This window comes from Hoplias malabaricus, chromosome X2 (assembly GCF_029633855.1).
Source record: "Hoplias malabaricus isolate fHopMal1 chromosome X2, fHopMal1.hap1, whole genome shotgun sequence".
NCBI classification, from domain to species: domain Eukaryota; kingdom Metazoa; phylum Chordata; class Actinopteri; order Characiformes; family Erythrinidae; genus Hoplias; species Hoplias malabaricus.
Window position 1 is genome coordinate 48,964,811 of NC_089819.1, and position 18,421 is coordinate 48,983,231.

General features: G+C 41.6%; 1 protein-coding gene across 2 annotated transcripts in view; it reads left to right on the top strand.

The window, feature by feature from the left end:
- The window catches only part of LOC136676737 (zinc finger protein 536-like), a 205,424-nt gene that overhangs the window by 2,140 nt on the left and 184,863 nt on the right, over positions 1-18,421 (top strand). For both annotated transcript variants that reach the window (XM_066653933.1, XM_066653934.1), the window contains exon 3: positions 6,599-6,655. The gene's annotated coding sequence lies outside the window, so the exon portion shown is untranslated. The remainder of the gene's footprint in view (positions 1-6,598; positions 6,656-18,421) is intronic.

Consider the following 18,421-nt stretch of genomic DNA (forward strand, 5'->3'; position numbering starts at 1 on the left):
AGGATTTGGATTTGTTTACCCCCACACACCCCCCTCTTTCTCGGATTATTATTCATTGTTAAAGGGAAGAGACAGGAGCAGGGTGTGCAGATGTACAGTGTGTCATTGTTTAATGGTATTTGCAGGGCGGATATTATGTCTGTAATAGTGTCTGGGCGTAGACATTTTTGTCAGCTCTTTTCATTTTCTGATTTGAGATGCGGTCAACTTGGAACCTTTGAAAAAAAAATAAAAATAAATAAACCTGATGCTTTCCCACCCCTTACGTTTGTTGGAGAGGTCGCCTTCGACGTGACCCCATGACTGTGCAGTGTTCAGGACCGAACAAATGATTTAAAATTAGAGATCCGGTTTGAAAGGGCTTCTGCACTCTGCATTCTGATGTTTTCAGTGGAGTACAATAAGGCAGAAGCAAATTAATGAAGAAGGGCTAGTGCTGTGTGCTGATATGAGAGTGTCTGAACTGAGCTTAGGCCTTCATATTTAGGCTGGTAAGTTTTAATTCTCACTACTCCTTATACTTCAAAAACTCAGGGATGAGACATTTTTAATGCAATTATTCCCTTATCGTTACGCATATATTCACTGCTATAGTGTAACTTAATTTGAAGAAAGAAAAAAAAAGTGTATGAATATGTGGACAATTAGCATAAATGTGTTATGCTAATTTTAAGACATACAATGTGTTTTGCTGCCTGTTACAATATTATGTTTTCTGATCATAAGGAATTGCAAAAATAATAAGAGTAATAACAGCTGACACTGTAAATGTTTGGTCGGCATGAGTTTCAGAAAAAAAGATACGCTTATGAATTTTCTTTTAAATTCTACACATATATTAATTTCACTTGATTAAAAAAAATGTACCCAAAATATGTAACGCAAATTGTACTAATTGTGTTGATGGAATATTTTTCATTAACACTATCTTTCACTTGATCTATTGTGGATTTGTTGCTCAGATATTACATTTAGGGAGTGAAAAAACAAAACAAAAAATGCTAAAGTCATTTAAATGCAGTGAAGGCAGGAGTGTTATGAAGACTCTTGTGAATACACTCTGCCAATGGAACTGATAGCGGTTCGACGGGGGCTAAACAGACCAAGCCAATCCTGTCAAAATGTCTCCTCCCTGGTGTGTACGCTCTCATTTACATATGCGTCTTGCGCTCGCTCGATGGAGAGTGTGGTGTGTGTTGCTGGAGCTGGAACTTGGCAGCAGTAGGAAGACGTGAGAGCGAGTGTTTCTCCAGGTCTTCTGCAACCCGCAATGACTCCGTGTGAGGTGCGCACCTCCTCAGCACAGGGCCATGGCTCATGGCTGAAGGGGGCAGTGGGGTGACTGCCCCTTGCTTACACCTCTCTTTCTCACTCTCTCTCCCCCTCACTTTCTCTCTCTCCCACTTTCTCTCTCTCCGGGCCTGTCAGTCTCCAGTTCAGCCGACTGAATCCAGCACTGGAGCCTCGGAGACGTGATCAAACAGCCATTCCACACTTAAATGCTTCTCCGCTCCTTTTAATTGGAGGAAATTGTCTTCCAGATGCCCGGGCCCTAGCCAGGCTGCTCTAGAGGGAGGGGGTACGGGGTGGCAGCGAGGCCGGGACGATTAGGTATTAATTGATATGTGCTGTGGAGACCCCCGGACCCCCACCCCTCCCTTCGGCCTCCCTCCCTTCCCTCTCCAGCTCCGTAGAAGACTACTAAGGCCTTTCCCCGAGTGGCAGGCAGAATCCCCTACACGCCCCGAGAGCCGTGTTTATTTGTTTGGGGTAGCTCGCGAGGTGCTGGGGGGCTAACACGTACTCACACACACACACACACTTACACACACATGCTCACACACTGGTACAAGTATGTGTTCAGGCTTGTTAGTAACCTTGATGAGCAAGGTTAAGTTAACTTTAGGGAAAACTGGGGGTGATATATTATCCGTAATGAAAATAACACTATGAAATGAGTGGGACTTTTAAATGAGGTAAAAAAAAATACATTAATTATTCTTGTTAATAACTGTGAGTAATGTTGTTAAGTAATAGGTATGTAATGTACAAAAAAAACAAATTTAGAAATTCTATTGTGATTATTATTGTTGTTGTTGTTGTTGTTGTGTTCAGTCTAAATATGATGATGCCAGGCCCTCTGAAGTTACAGCTATGCTGTGCCTCTGTCAGTGGCGTGTTATAAGTCAGGGTGTGGCTCTGCACTGATCTTGTAGTAGAAATCCTTTTAGCATTGTCTCGGCAGCGCACATTTGGAGCTGGAGCGCCTTACATTACTCTTAGGCCTGTCTTTCTCGATTGATTAAGCTTGTAAGGCCCGTCATTCAATATCCATCATGTGGTGCGAAAGACACAGTTCATCATGTCATCACGCGCAACATACAAATGGGAGTTAGTTTGTAACTACTGACAGTTGTCAACTTTTGTCTTTAGCAAATAATTATAGTTGGAAAAAAGGAACATTTAATGCTGTGCATGTCATTTACAGTTGAGTGCTGATTTGTTAGGCATTCTGTATGTGTTCATGAGTGCCAGAGAGAGAGAGAGAGAGAGAGAGAGAGAGAGAGGGGGAGAGAGAGAGAGAGGAGAGAGAGAGAGAGAGGTCTAAAGAGTGGAAGTTTTTGAGCAGGCTAATCACAGACGTCAGTGTGTGATCTAAGAATAAAGAGTGCCCTGACAGATGAGGTGGTGACGGATGAGCTTGTCTCCACTGCCTCATGCCAGGGTGCCACCAGAAGGAGCGTCTGTCTGTCTGCTGAGAGAGAGAGAGAGAGAGAGAGAGAGAGAGAGAGAGAGAGAGAGAGAGAGAGAAAGGGGCCTGAGATAATACAGTGTGTTTTACCCCACCCTGAGGCACTTTCCATGAACAAAAATTCATAGAGTAATGCTTCTTTAAGGAATACGTCCAAATACAGAAATGCAGAATAAGCATGCAACACAGTGAAAAACCTAGCTTAGGCACAGCTGACAGAGCTGAACAGATGTGTGCAGATGTTTCATATTCAAGTAAGTTTTTCCCTGTCGTCTTAATTCTCTCCTCTGGGAGAATGGTTGGGCAGAAATCACTCTTTCTCAGTATTTCTCTCACCATTCCTGTGTTTTTTTCTTATTTTCTTCTGAATGAGAGAGAGAGCGAGAGAGAGAGAAAGAGAGAGAGAGAGAGAAAAGAGATAGACAACATATACATAAACATAAACACCTGATGAGTTCCTACAGGATTAACTTAAACACTAGCTGAACCCCTAAGGCCATGAGTGATTTTCAGTTCAAAAACACTTAAGTGGCTCTTATCTAAACAAACCTCAACACCTCCACCCACCCTTAAATAAAATGTATTTTATTCATCCATTTCCAGAACAGTCAGATCAGGGCAATCAAACCATTACACAATACACTTTATATAAGAGATTATTATGGGTAAACTAATTAATTATTTGAAATTAAATTGTACATTGAGCAGTTTTTTGTTTTACTTCTAATTCGATCTGTCAAAGTGATCAGAACCAAATGGAGCGCCATGGCAGTTTTCTTCCATCTAGGCAGTTTGTGTAAGGAGGCGTGTCCTGAAGGGGCTTCCTGAGGCAAGATCTCAATGTAGTTGCTCTTTCTTCCAGCTCAGCAGAATAGTGAGTCAAGTTGCTAAGGTTTACACAGCCTTGAGAGAGACCTTCACAGCCTCGGTTTTGGCCTTGACCTTTAGTCACCCCAATCAGTCCGTTGTCCACCTCAATCAGCCACTTAATGGTCAGTTGTGGTCATTTACTTCTCTTCTTTTACACAGTGGGTTTCCTTCCAAAATGCTGCATGTTGTTGGTGGTGGACCAAGATATTTATCTCCAGAATGTACCTTTTTTGGGTTACTCTGTTTCTGTTGGTCTGATCCATATGACCTTTTGACTCAATCTTTATATCATAAAATATAAAGTAAAATAATAACGATTGTTTTATATTTATTTATTCCTATGTTGGATGTAGCAAGTTAATTCTAATGTAGCTTTGATATTGCTTGTGTGTTTAAAGCCCATCCCAATCAGTGAGTATCATAACTATAAGAAATCTTAAAAGTGGTTTGTTATCGATTTGGAAAGGAACCCTTGGTTTGGGGTTAAGTCGTAGGAAAACGCCTTTTATTTGTTTACAGACATTACAAAGAAGTTTTTTTAAGCTACAAATAATTCCAGTAATAGGTCGTTCAGGGAACCAAAAGTGTCTTTGCTTCAAGGAACCATTTTAGTCATCTCCATGTTTTAAGAGAGTGTGTATTCTTACTGCTCTTGAATTTAAAGGACAGATTTTTAAAAGCCGGTTTATAAAAATTTGCAGAGCGTGGCAGGGTGACAGGATGAGTTGCTGTGGAGCGGGCGAGAAGCACAAAATTACAGCCATGTCATCTCAGAAGACGCAGGCTTTTGCGCGACCAGGCGACTGTCTGTCAGTCACGAGCCCAGGCAGTGGGCATGTAGCAGTGAGGCTGGTTTGCATTCTCACCAGAGCTTTTAAAATACCGGCAAATATCCAGAAGGCCTCAGATAGCGCAGGATACTTTTGACGGCCAAGCGCAGCAAATGGATACACGCTAGGAGAAAGTCCCAAGATAATTGTGGCACTTTAATGATGGCTGTTCTTCAGCCGTTTCCGGGTCATGACCCTGGCGGGTGGGCCCCCACAGCGTGGGCATGGGGTCCCCCCTTGAGGGGTCTATGCAAGATGGCTGCTGGGGCTAGAGTAAAGAGGGCCCCTGCACCTTTAATTATGATCAAGAGGTTTTCTCCAAAGGACGGAGGCGTAGCAGTTATGTTGCCTCGTAAATCTGCCCCTGATGCCGTATATTGTGTTGAACTATTACTGTACACTATTATATTGCATATTCAACTGGCTCTTCAGGACCTGATTTGCATAATTGGATCTTTAATGAAACTTGCCTTGTGGAACAAAAAAGAGGAAAAAAATAGAGGAGAGGGAGGGAAAAAAAGGCATTTTGGAATTATAGGCAAACCCCAGCGAGTATTTGTTGGGAGAAGTTGGAGGGAAAAAAAATGATGTTTTAAAGGGAAAGAGCAGCACAGTGACCTGTGTTATGCACACACACTCTCTCTTTTCACACAGACGCACACACTAACGTGCAGACACACACTCGCACACACGTACACACACACACACATCAGTGGCAGTGCTACAAATAGGATGAGAAGTGCTTCTGAAAGCTGTACATTCCCAGCCAGGTCTCGCGGGTTATTACTACAATAGCTGGATTTCTTTAGCCTGGGGGATTTTAGGTTTTCTGTCTCCACTCATTCTCTCGACTTGTTACTCGCCGAAGATGGGCCTTTGTAGGGGAAGCCGCTCAGCTCGCCTGTCGGAATTCCTCTGTTCCAAATATTTTGACAATTTCTAATCGGGAGCCGTCAGGTTTTAGATGAGCGCCGACTGGATCCGGCCTTTTTTGTGTCCACTGGTTAAAGTTGATATGTTTTTGGCCTAGCTTTGACTTGTTCTGTACTTAAAGGACATGGACGTTATGGATTAATTCAAATACATTTATGATTTGTATCAAAATCATATCTCAAAATGCTTGTAAAACATTACGTCTGTATATTCCTGTATATATATTTTTTGCCAAGTAGGTACAGGAGGCATTAAACTCCTTAAATATCTGGTTCCTATCACTTCCACTGAGACCAGTTCTGACTCGGCAAGTCCCTCTGGAACGGGGCATTAAACATCAAACAACTCCAAATGACTTTTTTTACATCTCCGTTGTATAATTAAGAAGATATTTAGAAAATGTGGTGCATTTCCCCCTTAATGCCACCATACTGTAGTGTGTTACTGAATGTGTGTTATGTGCCTGTGTCATTGTCCAGTTGTATGCAAAGCTCTATTACTGTTTAGTTTGGTTTGTTAATTTATGTTTCCTTGAGTGCGTACACATGGTATTTCATAACCTCAGTTCATACTCTCCTTGTTTTGAGCTGGGAGGGTATTTTGTTTTATTGGTTAATTAAAGCACACATGTCTTTTTCTTTTTTTCCGCTTTTCCTTGACTCGCGCAGGTGAAGGTTAAAATGCTGATAGTGGCACTTTCAATCCGACGTGACAGTCATGGTTAATGAAATGTTATTTGTCCTGCCTTTGAAGGACCTATCATTTAAAAGAGAAAGCAAAAAAAAAAGCAATATAAAAATAGTGGAAAGCCATTTAGCAGCAGTGCAACATGGGGGATTGGTATGATTGGTATGGTAGGTGGGGGGGTGCTGGTGGATGGGTGCTGTTAATCAGAGAGCAAGGTTAAAAATGGATATTAGCTAAACGATGATGATTTATCCTTGAAGGCGGAGAGGGCCAGAGACACAGGGGTGATACTTCTGCAGCAGCCTCCGAGTGGATCATGTGGCTGTTTGGTTCACAGGTGGCTATTAGAGCGATGTTATGGAGAGGAGAGTGAGAGTGCAAGAGCAGGAAGGAGGGATGAAAAAAGAAACTGCAGAAGTACCCTAGCTGTCATTTAACCTGCTTGGGCAAACTGCTCTCTAATTCTCTCTCTTCCTCTTTCTCTCTCTCTCTCTCTCTCTCTCTCCCACTATCTATTTCTTTTTAGGTTCTTTGCTTGGGAACTTTCTACTGATAACCTGCTACCGTCTTTTCCATCTCACAGGTAGGCCCTTGTTATTGTTGCATCTCTTGACTATCCCCTTCTTGTTGTGCAAACACACACACACACACACACACACACACACACACAGAAACACATACAACGAAACGCACACTCAAACACACACACATTCACACATCTTCAGAGGGCTGCCATACCCTCAGTTTAATGCCACTTGGGTTTTTTTTACTGTTAAGGTTAATGCTACATTTTCCCTGGAGGTGCCAAAGCTCCCTGTGGCCAGTCGCCCAAGAGAGTATAATTTGTCTTTCTCATCCCCTCTGTCAGTGATTCAACGTGATGTAAGAGAACTTGTTATTAAGCCCTCTCCTCCAAGTATTTTGAACTGCCCAGTGATTCTGCATTAGTGACAGTCTGAAAAGATTCACATGTCCTGGAGGAAAGGTTTACTCCCGCCACCTCTTAATTTCGTAGTATTGCATGATAAAGTGGACACCTAGCTAGTAGGTGAGATTTGGCCACAGCTAAATTAAAGGAAAAGATATGTAATAAAAATACACACAGTTGAATTACAGTGAACCCAATCCCTTCACTCTAGGGGCTGGCTGCTTTAGGGGAATTGAAACACAAGCAAGTGTTGAGTAAAGGTTACTATTTTTTAAATCAGTTTAAAATCATTTAATGTAATACTGAATCCCTTATCCATATGTGTTACAGTGTTAAGTCTTCAGTGTGTAGGTTCACTGCTGATGTAACACAGTCAGCTCTCAGCCTACATAGCAACAATCTAATTGATTGTTATTCAGTGATTCTCTCTAAATTGATTCATCCGTAGAGGTCAGAGAGAGCATTTTGATTTCTTGCTATATGTTTTGTCTCATCACAGCCCGTTATAACATATTCTGTTTGATGTAAATTGTCAAAGAAAAAAGATAAAATAAAAAAGAGTCAAATGGTTTTGATCACGCTGATGTTGTTTGTTATATATTTATACTGCTTAATATTAAAGCAGCCTCAAGTCAAGTCACCTTCCTATATCCCTGCTTATGCAAAAAACACTTTCTCACACCTGCGATAGCATGAATACATGCGCAGGCATACACCCACAAACGCACACACAAATACATACAGGCTCACACACACAGGCACGCACACAGACACACACACACACACACACACACACACACACACACATGGTCAGAGTGCTTGTGCTGTTGATTCTCCCGGTAATGATGTCACAGCGATAGTGGAGGAGAGCAAATGTCTCCTGATTCCACCATTTAACGGCTGGCTGAATTGGCTGATAATGATAGCATTGGCGTCTCCAGCCGCACAGACAGATCAGACCCTGTGAATTAGCAAGGGAGAAAGAGAGAGAGAGAGAGAGAGAGAGAGAGAGAGAGAGAGAGAGAGAGAGAGAGAGAGAGAGAGAGAGAGAGAGAGAGTGAGAGAGAGAGAGAGAGAGAGAGGCAGGGGAGGAGGGAGAGTGAGAGAGAGAGAGACAGAGCGAGACAGAGGGAGAGAAATAGAGATGGTTTACAGAGGAAGAGAGGCGAGTGGTGGCAGAAAAGGAGAAAGATAGAGACGTTGACAGAAAGAGGGGGTGATGTACTTAACGTATCTGCGCCGTGCTCTTGAACAAGCTGCTAGAGACGTGTGTGTGTGGCGGTGGTGATAGCTGCTGCTCGATAGCAGTCAGTGAAATGACCGGCTGTCTGCAAAGCTCTTTAATGCTTTGCCACATCTCTCCCTGAGCTTTGAAGTGAAACATGAGGAGAGCAGGCCCATATCTACTTATCTGACCTTAACATGAGTAGCATCTTAGAATAGAATAGAATACAATAGAATAGAGTACAATAGGGTATAATACAATTGAATATACATCTATTTTATTCTATTAAAAACAGGTAGATAGTTCAGAATAAAAGAAAGACAGAATAGTGCAGAGCAGGATGTAAATGTGCACTTTGATAATACTTGTCCAAAATGAAACACTTCCAGGTGAATGTTTTTTTTAACAAATTATGCAAAACCTGTGAACATCTCAAACACTTACTTATGTGTTTATGTGGTTTGTTTTCCCTGTTAAATTTTTTGTTCCTTTACCGTTAATATGTCTAAATATAAGTGCATCCTTCTCTCAAGTGGCTAGCTGCAAATATAATTTAAGTTTAAAAAAAGGAGAGAGAAAAAGCCCAAGGCATTTAACCATGCATCTTAAAACATGATTTTTCACCCTACTGAGAGTTCTAATAGAGTATCACTGTTTTTCTGGCAAAGCAAAAGTAAATAAGTAGGTCTGAATGTTAATGAACGTTCCAAGCTTTGAACACATGCTCTTCTGTGAGTGGCTCCACATTTTCAGACCCTCGGTGTCGCTTGGGTACGCAGAGACGCAGGCAGCGCTTTTTTAAGAACAAATATTAAGTATATAGGTGTGTGTATATTTGTCCGGCTGAGTCATGCCAGACCTTGTGTGCATTTGGGGAATTGCTGGTCCAGAACTGGTCCGGTTAAAGTGGACTGAGGGACACTGAAGGGGTTTTGTTGAAGAATGCTACAGTGAATATGTAATAAAACAGAAACACATGCAAACTTAACTACACAGTCTTAAGTCTTAAGGAGGAATTTTATAGAGATATTTCAAAATGTCTAGTTGCATCATTTAGTGAATAAGAACTCACTGAATAAGAAATGTTAATTGTGGTACAGACAGGTAGAAATATATCAAAATTACACAAAGAAAATCTGAGGAAATGTTTATGTTCACAAGTCAATTTGGAAGGATTATAAAAGGGCCATATTTGCGTTGTAGCCATGGGACCCTTGGTTCCTATCACCACCGCTGTAAAGAAATCCGAGTTAAGAAGTTAATCTCCATTTCACATCAAACTCTTTAAACTGATTTTATTGACGTTTCACTCACTGAATCATGGGGAAACTTTTCCCGTTTTAAAGGGAAACAAATGTCCCTTTAAACCGTAAGAAATTGTTCTTCACAATTGCTCATTTCCGTTCAAAAAGTAGTTATTTAACAAACAATACGCTGTATGAGTCAAAGCACTCAAAGGACTACTATGAAAACTAATACGTTAGTTATGTGGATATGAGTGAGAAATTGAAGAGTGAGCCATATATAGCGAAGTTAATCGAGAAGAAACAATGGGGTTCTATGGGTTATTATTCCCAGTAGAAATTTAGTTTGAAGGCCTTCAGAAAATGCATTGCATTGTTTAGATAAGTTGGATCAAGGATGAAAATTATCACATCAAACATGAAATAATGTTGATGTAGGCCTCTAAAGGAATGGCTGCTGCTGTTTTCACTCTCTCTGTCACATGTATCTGTCTTTCTCTCTCTCTCTTTCTCTCTCACACACTCTCACACTCTCTCTTTCTCTCTTTTTTTTATTGTTTTTCCACACACTCTACATCTCACCTGCCATCTCTATAGTGTAGCAGCCTGGCTGCTTTGTTTGTGGAGAGCTGTCAGTCCTGTGAAGTGTGTTTTAAGTAACTGCTGCTGAAGGTGAGAGTTAAACAGTATTTACTTTGGGGAATTTGCCTTTATTTATCTGTGTTATTACCGAGGTGAATTTTAAAAGGCCTCTTGGAGAGAATTCCCCCGACGAGCGGCTTCCTTTACATGTCTTTTAAAGTCTTAAGATGCTTCCTTCCCCCTCCTGCTATAGCTTACCCTTAACATATCTCCGGCAATCTCAGACGATTTTCGCAAATCAGCCCCCTCCCCTTCCTTTTCTTGTCTGTTTTTGTTTTTGTTCCTTCTCCCCCTCTTTTTCCCTCTCTCTCTCTCTCTCACTCTCTTTCTTTTAGCCTTGATCACTAGACGTTGTTGTCTGTCTCTTACTTTGCCTGTTTCATCTCTTTGTTATGGCGTTTGTGCCAATCGGTGTAATTGGGAGAAAGCTAAGTTAAGTGAGAGAAGAGAGAGCGAGCATGGAGAAAAGTTGCCTCGTTTTTCTCGCCCCTGTTTGGGTAAATAAGGCTGTCAGTATGGATCAGCCCAGATGTATGTGGACGATCCAATCCTCGCTCACATTGGGCCGAATAGCGGGATGGGGGATGAAAGTCATTTCCACTGATATTGCACACAGTACCCAGACTTTACACTGCAGTTAAGAACTGGCATGCTACAAGGTGTCAGAAATAGCCAAATCACCACAAAGATCCCAAGGTCAAGCCATGGTGTACAGGAGGTATCATCTAGGCTTCATTCCCCTGTGTCTCTGCCTACTTTATTGGATACCCTACACAGAAAACCCAGCGCTGGAAATATAAGATCCAAGATATTCCTCATGTCCTAACTGAGACAAACTGTTTTTTTAAATGGTTATATCCACCATAGATATTCCAAAAAAAAACATGTTGTGACATAATACATCAAGTTGTTTTAAGTGTTGTTTTATCTTTCCTATTCAAAACATACTTAAAGTGCAATAATGACAGTACTTTCTATTGTACAACACACAGAAGAGTGGGCTGTACCTGAACAATGATTAGATTTTTTATCTAAACATATACTATTTAATATCCTTCCGTCCCCGTAGCTGAACGAATGGCAGCATGTTTATAAGAACACTTTCATGACAAGTTTGCCTAGTGACGACACTGCTGGTGCACGCAAGGGGGCTCCTGCTCTGGTGTTGATAATTAACACTTTCTGCTGTACGTGTGGGCCGTCATTAGGCGGGTAAAAGATCGTCTCTGTTTAAATTTGCATGATGATGGTACTGTGACCAGTCATCGCTAGATCAACCAGCTCAAATAGACCTAGGGTCGGAGAGGAAGATTCATGACCCCCACAACACCCCTCTCATCAATCCTTCGTGGGAGGTCCCCTTTAAAGCCCCCCCTAAAAAAAACCTCAAACCCTCCCCGCATACCCCCTCCTTCCCAACTGGTTCGATGATCCGCTGTGATCTTATTTCTGTTTCAGCACTATAGCCGGACTGGGAGAGCTCTGGGAGAGTTTTTCTTCCATTTATATATTTCTCTCTCTCTGTCTCTCTCTCTCTCCCTCTCTCTCTGCCCTACTGATTGCTATAGCCTGGGGGCTCTCTGCCGCACGCTACATCCCTGTGATTATATTAATGGCCTCCCGCGCTGAGTTTGGAGGCAGAAGAACGCCTGGCTAATGCGGCTGCATGGTCAGGGAGATGGACCTCTGACCACAGGGGTGGCCAGTTCAAGGCCCAGGTGGGCCAATGTGGCCCCCACAGTCCCTCAGGGATGCCCACTTAACCTTAAAGCTGAGCACCCAGCCACGGCGTCAGTACAGGGAGGGTAATGTGGGAGAGACTTGGGGATTGGCGGAGGGGTGGGGGGTGGGGGTGGGGGGGTGATGTGTTTAAAAAGAAAGAAAGAAAGAAAGATGTGCCATGCTCTGAAACGAGTAAAGTTATGAGCAAGACGGGCAAATCAGAGCCAAAGGCTTTTGGCTAAAACTCACAAAGCTGGCTAATAATTCTCCCTTGAACAGTATTGATCTTTATTTGTTATTATGGGACTTCTAGGCGTTCCTGCGCCTTTATTTGTCTTCATTAGAGTCCCACAGCACCTGCAGCGGCCTTGCGTGCACACCGTGCGTGTTTATGTGTGTGTATGCATTTGTGTTATTGCATACGAAAGCTGTCTGCGTCCAATTTTCCCTGGCGCTGGCTGTGTGTTAGTTCCTTCATTTAGGACTGAGTTTATTCTGATCATCTATCTTTGTGCCTCCTTTTATGTGTTTTTTTTTTAATCCAAATGTGGGCGTGTATGCACATGCTTGAAATTGTCAGTGTCTTTGTTTCTATGGACTTAACTAATCATTTATATACTAAAGCCTCTGTATTGTACTGTGCAAAAGTCAGAGACCAACCCTTCATTTTTCTAATTTCCAATCAGAATAGTCATTAAGTACAAGTCATTCTTTCCTCAACACCAGGAAAATATCTGCATGGAAATATCTCCATACCTCTAAAATCATAAAAGTCAATGACATATGTGTTGAATAATTCCAAACACATTGAATATCACTGAGGTCTAGCGCTATAGATCTACTGACTTAAAAACAACAGCAGTGTATTAGTTTCAAAAGCAGCCTATTAGTTTCATTTGCAAATTAGTTTCTTTTCTCAGTCTTCTCGACAACTTCATCCTTTCATACACCTGTGGGTTTGTTTTAGATTTGAAGCGAGAGTGTAACTTGGTGAAAACTTTATTTTATAGTTATCTGACAGCTTTGTTGGTGTGTCTGATCTTCCATAGTTTTCAGGAGTTCCCTTTTCGGTTTTGACTGGAAATTACATAAACGAGGGGTGGTGTCTCACATTTGCACAGCACTGTATGTGAATAAATGTGTTTTACTGAGGTCGTCTGTGAAGTGAGTGCAGTGTAGGTGTGTGTGCCAGCACGAGTGTGTGTGCCGTGGGGGTCCTGGTGTCCCGCTGGGCCGGATGATTGATCTGCGGCCGGCTGGCGTTAACGTGCCGAGAAGCGGGTCACAGTCATCGGTGCTCCTCTTTTTCCACCACACTCGTCCGCCTCTCTCTCGCTGCTTTTGTTGTCGGGGGTAATCTTGGGAGTGATCTTAATTATGGAGGTTCAGTCTGTGTTTTTTCTCCCTTTCCTTAACACGCTCTTAATCAAACAGCACAGTTAGTTCGTAATGAGAGGGAGGGAGGGGCTAGCTGACTACTAACACACACACACACACACACACACACACATATATATATATATATATATATATATATATGGTGCAGGCCGACTTGATGAGGTGAGTTATAGAGAGAGAGTGGGGAGCAGGAGGGATGTGGCATAGAGGAATGGTACGGATAAAAGAGACTGATGTTTGATGTGAAATTATTCACAAGATCAAGGGCTTGATGTGTAGATTTTGTGTAGTATAATAAAATTAACATATAAGCAATGACTTTTTACACCAGCTGTTGTTGCAATCTTTCGCATTTCTAGTTTATCACTCTCATAAAACTACATTATGTTGCTTTTGTTAGTTAGCTGCTTGTTGATTCATCCATAGATCCAGCTTAGCCGGATGAAATCACCTTTATTGTTACTGACATTACTGATTAAAAAAAACATAACTATATTGGAATTCTATTTGTTAAAAACTATATATAAATGAGACGGACACATTTGTGGAGTGGTTAGAAAAGGGCAGGATCAGCTGAAGTTTAGGATGGTGCTATAAATTTAATTGATAAAGTTTGACAGCACAAACGTATGGCATTACCTGTTAGTTTTGTTAGTAATGTGTTACCTCTGACACGACTATTGTAATTACACTACACCATGTAATGGTTTATAAAAACCTTAAAATTAGCAACAAAGCTCAGAATTAGTCTTTCTGATTTCAGAACAGTGGAAATGCATTAATAGGTAATGTTTAAGCTTTTGAGTGTGTGTGTGTGTGTGTGTGTGTGTGTGTGTGTGTGTGTGTGTGTGTGTGTATGTGTGTGTGTGTGTATGGGTGGGTGAAAAGAGGAAGATGGAATCCATTACACATAAACACCCTTTAAGCAGTGATGGGATGATCCAATGGGATTAAGTGGGAAATCCTGATGGACGTTGAAAAGGTGACCACATGGAAGAAGGGCAGCACAACACAGCCTGCTGCAGATGGCACACACACACACACACACACACACACAAACATGCACACACACACACACGCGCGCACACACACAGGCTTATATATATACACATAAATACACATATGCATACATACACAAAAGCTTACAAGAGTGCAAATCCATTCACAGGGACATGCTTTCTCAGGTCAAACTAAAGGTCAGAGGTCGGCTCTGGGATTGCAAAGTCAAGGCTCAGTGTCAACCAGTTTTACAAGTGCAGGCCTGAGAAGTCTTAGTGTGTTGGACTGAACTGAGTGTGTAGATGTTTGAACTACATGTTTATACAAATGTTTGCGTCTAGTAGATCATTGTTTAAAATGTTAAAAGCCCTTAATGTTATGTGAACATTTTATGAGGAAACTGACCAATAGATTTGGCCCAGATTCATTTAAGATCTCATCGATTTCCCAAAAGTGTAAAGAGATGGGTGTTTGCCGTTTGTTGTTTGGTTATTTTTCCGGTTTTTGTCCGGTGAATGGGGCATTACTTGATTGAAAGCAAGACTCATTTGCAGGCCTGGTCCTGTATTTGTCCATTAGGTATGCGCAGTGGCATGTATGCTGCTTGTCTCTATATTATTAAAAGTAGTTTGCCCATAGGCTGCTTGTGTGCTGAAGGAAGTTGGACAGATGGCCATGTTTTTTTAATAGATCACAGCCATAAGTAAAGCGAGGCAGAGGATGAGGCAGAGTGATGGCACCAGCTCTCTTCTCTTAGCACCGGCTCTGTTACCAAGGGTCTTGCAGAGTGCAAATGTGCTGCTATCCTTAGCCCGCATGGCTGGATAATTAGATGAAATAGTTTCTGAAATGAATACATACTTTCCGCTGCATGCTGATGTTAAACGCTGCAGCTTGTTCGCTCTACGTGGCTTGTGTGTGTGTGTATGTGTGTGTGTGTGTGTCCCGCTGCTTGCCGTTTATAAAGCCTGTTTGAAAAGTGTGTTATAAAGCTTCTGAAACTTGAGGGCTGTGGTATTAAGCATCATGAGCCACATTAAGGAGGTGTACAGATCTCTCTCTCTCTCTCTTTCTCTCTCTCTCTCTCTCTCTCTCTCTCTTTCTCTCTCTCTCTCTCTCTCTCTCTGTGTGTGTGTTTCTTTCTACATCTCACTCTTTCTCACACACCTTTCCTTTGCTCTCTGTCCTTTCCTCCTTTTTATGACCATCTCTCTTTCTTTTTTGCTCATTTGTACTTTGTGTTCTTTCTTTTTTCTTTCTCTTCCTCACCATTTTGCTTTCTTTTCTATTGCTTATTCTCTCTCTCTCTCTCTCTTTCTCTCTCTCTCTCTCTGTGTGTGTGTGTCTTCCGCATACTTGTTCTCTGTGCCATCCTCTATCCTCCCCTCTTCCTTGACCCTTTCTTTTTTCATTTTTATTCTCTCACACTATCGCTTTTAATTTCTCATCCTGACCCTCCTTTCTCTCTCTCTCTCTCTCTCTCTCTCTCTCTCTCTCTCTCTCTCTCTCTCTCTCTCTCGCTCACTCTCCCCCACGCCTTGTTTTCTACGCTTGACTGAAAGTTGCTCATAACAGGATGTTAAATATATAGCGAGGAAAGAGAGACAGAGAGAGAGAGGGTGAGCAAGAGAGATTATGTCTGTGTGGTTGCACTGTTCCTTGATGTATGCACCATGTCAGGCAGCCATTGTCTCCTGGGTAAAGAATGATAGTTCAAATACCTACCATCTCTCCCCTGGTGCTCCAAATGCTAGCCTTTGAAGTTTTTATAATCCATCTGTCATCTTCGAGTGGGGAGGGCACATGTTCTGTACTGCTCAATTACAGAATTTTCCTTTTGCCAGCCACAATGAGACAGGAAACGAATAATATGGGCGACCCAGAGAGAGAGAGAGAGAGAGAGAGAGAGGAAGGAAGGCTAGGGAAACAAAATTTGAATTCAGTGCATTCTTATACACTTGATCCCCCCCTCCATTCCCTCCCTCTTTGTCAGACTTCGAACAGTGTGTGTATGTGTGTGTTTGTGTGTATGTGTGTGTGCCATATGTGTGTGTGTGTAAGTGTGTGTCTGCGTGCAAAGCCTAAAATGCTTCCTACTGTTACAATTATGAAGAATCTGATTGAATGCTTATTGTTTCAAGAAGCTTGATTTTGATCGATCTTTTTTTTTCTCTCTTTTAAGTGTTTTTTTAGGCTTTCTCTACCATTCTGAGGGTGACAATATTTCATCTGGCTAATCACCCTGTTTTATTTTTCTTAAATATTTATTTGATCTGGGAGAACTAATGATAATGGATGATATTAGAGGCAGCACAAGAGGGAAGAATAAGCATTTGAAAGGAATATTCCCTTTTCCTCTTAAGGATGTGTGGATGGAGGCTGTTTGATGTATGTTCTAATGAAGTTTGTTGCAGTGCTGTGTGGTAAAAAAAAAATTAATTACCGAATGCGGCATAGGGTTGCAGCATTTTAAAGTTTTTAGACACACAGAGAGAAAGAGTGAGAGCCAGGAACTTCAGATACTTGATTAAAAAAGAAAGAGAAAGACCCCCACCCCACACCCCCTAAAAAAAAAACAGTTCACTTTAAGGGAAGAAAAAGCACCTTAATATCTTTACCTTTAATATTTTACTTTTCACATCATCCTCAGATCCTTTTTGTCTTGTGTCTTATCTCTGGTGAAAAACCAACAAGAAGAAAAAGCACAGCCTTGTAGAAGATGAAAGATTGCAGCGGGCAATGATGAAAAGAAATTTGACATTCTTTTGTTGCCTTTGAAACTTCAATATTTGGGGCGTAATTGTTTCATAAGCATTATATATCTTCATTTATGCTGGAATAACATGTTAGCCTCTTTTTTTTCCTTTTCTTTTTCGTTCTAAATAAAAGCAGCACCCATCTGCTTCTGGAGCCAGCGCGAGCCTCCTGCTCATCGCAAAAATAATACGCGTCCTAATGACTTCCACATATTTGGAAATCTCCCTTTTGAAATTGGTCTTGGCAGATTATTTGCAGGTACTTGAGTTGCATCTGTTTGCAATTTCGCAAATGTGGAAGACTTTAATGCGGCGCTCTTGGTCTAGAGTGAGGGGGCTATTCTAATCCCGGGGTAGCACCGGCTGCCATGCTGTCATCATAAAAAAAAAAAAAAAAAAAAAAAGAAATCTCACAGCCTTAAAAAAATGGAGGCACTGAAATTGGTCCTTTGTTGTGAAAGAACTCTTTTGGGACATGATATAAGGTTGTTCCAAAGGGCTCAAAGTTTCTGTACCATCAGAACTTTGAAGTCAATAACCTTTAGTTTTTGCCATGGTAGTAACACAGAGAAAATGTAAAAAAAACTTAAAGAAAACCCATAGCACAGTCCACTGTAAATTGGTCCACTGATATACTGCTAAACTGCTGTGTTGAGACCATACTTTACCAGGATAAGTCCTGGAGAGGAGGTGCAAAACAAAGCATGTGGCTAGCAGCTGACCTGCTTAAGCCATCTTTCTCTCTCTCTCTCTTTCTTTCTCTCTCTCCCTCACTGTCTCTCTCTCTCACACACTCACACAACATGCTAGTTTCACTTCTACTGTCCTGGGCCTAGCATACACACCCTCTCTGACCCAGTCCAGTGTAATTGTATAGGTGGTTACAATTACAATCATTACAGATTTCATCAGACTGTTTATTCAGTTTGATGGGGAACGAGAAAAAAAAGACAAGGTGAACTTTTAACTCCTTTCTTTGTTTTCTTGTTTTTTTGGAAAGGTTCTGTTTTATTAGGACCGAGGGGCCGGCCCATGCCAGGGAAGGAATTATATTGAAAGTGTATGCCTTGCAACTTTCTCCCCATTGGAAATGTTTATTTGAACAGTAAGCTCATGATTTGAATATTTGTAATCCATGCTTAAATTTACAGGCCAGATGAACTTTTTGGCACGCAATTGCAACCATAAGTAGGATTTTCTCAAAAGCTTTACAAAAATTTAAGCCATTTGCATGGCTTATCTAATTTGGGGGGGGGTGGTGGTGGTGGTGGGGAGAGAGAGGGTCGGTTGGGGAGGTGCTTTACTGATTTGTTATTTTTTTCATACCTTTTGAAAAGGGGCATTGTTCCACTTTTAATGTATGTGCATTCCTCAGACACTGTTCTACAGTCATAACATTCAGAACTCAGATGGGAAGAGAGAAGTAAATAAAAGT